At 38.9% G+C, this 4593-nt stretch overlaps 1 non-coding gene across 1 annotated transcript; it reads left to right on the top strand.

Annotated features, from left to right (window-relative positions):
• The first annotated feature begins 1306 nt into the window (after positions 1–1306).
• On the top strand, positions 1307–1414 carry LOC148564839 (small nucleolar RNA R71). Its single transcript, XR_015885060.1, has one exon. It is a non-coding gene; the product is annotated as a small nucleolar RNA R71 (small nucleolar RNA).
• The last annotated feature ends 3179 nt before the right edge of the window (positions 1415–4593 follow it).

Genomic DNA, 4593 nt, shown 5'->3' with positions numbered 1-4593 from the left:
CCATTAAAGCAGATATAGAACTACCTAAAGGAATAGTTTCTAATTCATTAATTTTGTCTTTATGGATACATAAGTCTTTTTGAAACTTTGCATATTTAGGTACTTGCTGAATAACATAAAAAAGGGGAACAGTTACCTCAACCTTTTTGAATATTTCTACCTTTTTAGGATCAGGTTCCAGCTGCTTCCTGGGCTTCCTTGCAAGTTGTGGAAATGGAATGGGAGTAGTGTTTTCTGTGGTGCCTGCGCCTTTTTGTGCTTCTTCCTGTGGTTGAGCTATCTCTTCTTCAGCTATGTCCTGTATATCCTCTTCCTCTTCAACATCTTCGATTTCTACCACCTCTTCAGCTGAGGTGTATTCTGGTGAGCTTGGTTCCTCCTGATTCCTCTCCTGCAGTGTGGTTTCGGACCTCAGGGTGATGGCATTAATGCCTCCTCCCTTTGGATTGGGTAATGGTTGAGAGGGGATTCCAGTGGTACTTGAAGGTTGGTTACTGGAATTTTGTGCTGAACTAAGCTGTGTCATAAAAGCTTGCAGGGTAGAGGTGAGACCATTCAGACTGGCGTTAATAGTGTTCACGATGGTACTCTCCATGGCCAGTTGTCTTTTCTCAAAAGCTTGTAATAAATCTTCATTAGAAGATACAGAAGAATGAGTAAATTGAGAGGATTGTTGTTGATTGTTTGGTGGTCCTTGGTTTTGCCTCAGGTGAGGTGCTCGGTAAGGTTGATTTTGCTGCCTGTTGTTGTTATTATTCCACCTCTGATTTTCCTGATTATCTCTGCCTCCCCTATTATTGTTGTCCCTCCAATTCTGGTTTGAATTGTCCTGCCATCCATGGTTATTATTTCCACTTTGATTGTACCTTTGGTTGGGGCGGTCATAGAAGTTGTGAGTGGATGCCACCATGTTGTCTTCTTGTTGGAGCTGTGGGCATTCATCAGTGTAATGGCTGTAATCAGCACAAATTCCGCAAATTTTCTGTGGAATTAGTTGTTGGTTTTGCTATGGTTGAGTTTGCTGAGCTTGTTGATTCAACTGCATTTGCTTCAGCAGGTTGGTCATCTCACAGATGCTTTGACTTAGAGCAGCAGTCTCTATGCCAGAAGATACTTCTGCAATGGCTTTTGAACGGCCTTGCTTCTGTCTGTGGTTCCGAGTAGATTCAGCTAAATCACTGATCAATTGCCAAGCTTCATTAGTGGTCTTGTACTTCTTCATAGACCCATTGCTGGCACTTTCCAATGTGGTCTTATCTTGGGGCCTCATACCTTGTGTGATATAGCTGAGTAGCACGATCTTGTCAATCATGTGGTGGGGGCATGCTTCTAGAAGATTATTGAAGCGCTCCCAGTATTCAAAGAGAGTCTCATTGTCATCTTGAACAATTGTAGAGATATCCTTCCTCAGTTTATCAGTAACTTCAGATGGGAAGAATTTCTCCAGAAACTCCTTTCTGAGTGTATCCCAGTTGGATACATTTGCTATAGGTTGAGTGTAGTACCACTCTCTTGCTTTTCCCTCAAGAGAGAATGGAAAAGTTTTCAGCAGAATTGAAGTTTCATCAGTGTCATCACGCCTGACAGTAGAACAGGCTGCCTGGAAATCTCTCAAGTGCTTGATAGGCTCTTGAGCAGGTAGGCCATGAAACTTGGGCATCAAATTTAATAGTGCGGTCTTTATTTCAAAATCTGTAGCTACCGCTGGATGATGTGCTTGAAACGGTTGCATTGTAAAATCAGGAGCTCCTTCCTCCTGAATGGTAACTCTTCTAGCTGCCATGTTTTCTGCACGTAAAACAACCGAATCAGTAGAACGGGGGTTGGTTTCTTCCTCAGATTCACTTTCAGATCCGCCCTCAGAGCGGGCTAACCTACGTTGTTCTCGCCTTATTCATGAAATTGTTCTTTCAATTTCAGGATCGAATATTAGCAAGCGCGGATCAGGAAGTGAACGTGTCATTTGACGGAAGAAACATGCAGCTCATAGTAGCAAAATTAAATGAAATGCAAATAAATAAATTCTAATTAATAAAATTAGCACTCTATTGCAACTCCCCAGCAACGGCGCTAAAAATTGATGGGAAGCAGAAGCTGGTGAATTAAAAATTTATTAAAATGGTTACGTTGCAAGTATAGTTCTTAACTCACCGAAAATCTGCCTATCAATTTAGAAATATGTCACAGAGAGTTTAAATTAAAATTACTGGGAGTTTTAACTCCCAGGTCGTCTCCCAACGAGTTGCAAAAAAGTGTGCCGTTTTATTAATCAGATGTTCCAAGAAGTTGAGCTAAGTAAATTGGAATTTAAATTAAAGAATTTTAAATAATATAAATAAAAGCCTTGACTGGGAATTGATTAGTTAGAATCTCTATCATTGATGGAGTGATTTTTAAGATTGATTTATAATTAACAGTTACTCTGTTTGGTTATCCTTTACTAGGTAAGGGAAAGTCAAACAAGTTGGAATGTCAGATCTGTTCACGAGTTACAACCCACTTAGTTCAAAGGGATTGGCGTTGGTGACAGGATAGCAATCCAACATTTAACCCAACTACAAATTTTTCCTTCAATCCTTCCAACTCAAGAGTTCCTTTTAATCAACTCCCCATCAAGTAATGAAACTACTCACGCATTGTAAATAAAGAATCCATAGCACATGAAAGGGAATTAAAAGAAGACATGATTATTAGAATTGAAATTGAATTAAAAAGAAATAATCCTTGCATCAATTAATCATAAAAGTATCTGAATGACAAAATTGAACATAACAAAGAACATGGAAGAATAAAACCAAGTTAAGAGAACAAACTAGAATGATGAAGTCTTGATGAGGAAATAACTCTTCTCAATGTTCCAATGCTAAGACCAATTGAAAATCCAAATTCTAAAAACTAGAGAGAGAAAACCTAAGAGAGTGAAAAACTAGATCTAAAACTACTCAATGAATGTCTGTGTTGTTTCTGCATATTCTCTGACTCTAGTCTGCTGTTCCAGGCCAAAAACTGGGCCGAAATAAGGTCTAAAATCGCCCCCGTCGAATTCTGCACATTATGCAGATCGCGCATGTCACGCGATCGCGTCATCCATGCGGACGCGTCGCTTGCGCTTTTTCCTCTCCACGCGTTCGCGTCGTCCACGCTACTGCGTCGCTTGCGCTTTCCAATCCACGTGGCCGCGCAAGCCATGCGGCAGCGTCACTGCGATTTGCGCTCCTTCGCGCGATCGCGTGAGCCATGCGACCGCATCACTTCTCGCTGGTTATCTCCTCAAATTCTTGTGTTCCTTCCATTTTTGCTAGCTTCCTCTCCAATCTCCATCTCATTCATGCCCTATAAAGCCTGAAACACTTGACACACAGATCATGGCATCGAATGGAATAAAGGATAATTAAAATTAAATAATTAAAGTCTCTAGGAAGCAATTTTCAAACATGTACTAAATTTAGGAAGGAAATCTAAATGCATGCTAAATTGATGAATAAGTGGGTAAGGATCATGACAAAACCACACAATTAAACACAATATAAACTATAAAATAGTGGTTTATCAAGGACCATTTTCACTGAGAGGATCTTACAGCTTGTCATGGAAGGAAGTAACGCATGGTTGGAAGAACGTAATAGAAAAGCAGAGGTTCAGAAGCAACAAAGCATCTCCATACGTTTATCTGAAATTCCCACCAGTGAATTATATAAGTAACTTTATTTAATCCGCCTGACTGAGATTTACAAGGATGACCATAGCTTGCTTCAAGCCGACAATCTCTGTGGGATCGACCCTTACTCACGTAAGGTTTATTACTTGGACGACCCAGTGCACTTGCTGGTCAGCTGCACGGAGTTGTGAAGAAAAAGAGTGAGATCACGATTCCGCGCACCATGTTTTTGGCGCCATTGCCGGGGATTGTTTGAGTTTGGATAACTGACGGTTCATCTTGTTGCTCAGATTAGGTAATTTTATTTTATGTTTAAGCTTTATTTTTTTTTATTTTGGAAAAAAAAATTTTCAAAAATAAAATACAAAATTTAATATATTTGTTCTTCAGAATTTTTAAGAATGAATTCTAGAGTTTCAGATGATATGTGAAGCCTGGCTGGCTGTTAAGCCATGTCTAATCTTTTGGACTGGGGCTTCCACTAATCATTGCAAGAGCCTTTGGATTCCCATCTAATTGGCTGTTGTATGTCTGATTTGTATGCTGAAGTTTGGCTGGCCATTTGGCCATGTCTAATCTTTTGGACCGAAGCTTTCACATAAAGCTTGGCTGGCTATTTAGCAATGTCTAAATTTTTGGACCGAAGCTTTAGACTAACATTGCATGATTCCTGGAATTCCTATTAAAAATTTTGAATTTATTTGTCTTCTTTCTCCAAATAATTTTCGAAAATTACAAAAAAATTTAATAAAATCATAAAAACAAAAAACAATTTTATGTTTCTTGTTTGAGTCTTGTGTCAAATTTTAAGTTTGGTGTCAATTGCATCTTTTTAATTTTTTTTTAATTTTCGAAAAATTCATGCATGTGTTCTTCATGATCTTCAAGTTGTTCTTGATGATTGTCTTTGTTTGATCTTGCGTTTTTCTTGTTTT

This window comes from Arachis ipaensis, chromosome B5, assembly GCF_059453495.1.
Source record: "Arachis ipaensis isolate K30076 ecotype BB chromosome B5, ASM5945349v1, whole genome shotgun sequence".
NCBI classification, from domain to species: Eukaryota; Viridiplantae; Streptophyta; class Magnoliopsida; order Fabales; family Fabaceae; genus Arachis; species Arachis ipaensis.
The sequence above is the reverse complement of the archived record's forward strand: the minus strand, read 5'-3'. Positions and strand labels throughout refer to the sequence as shown.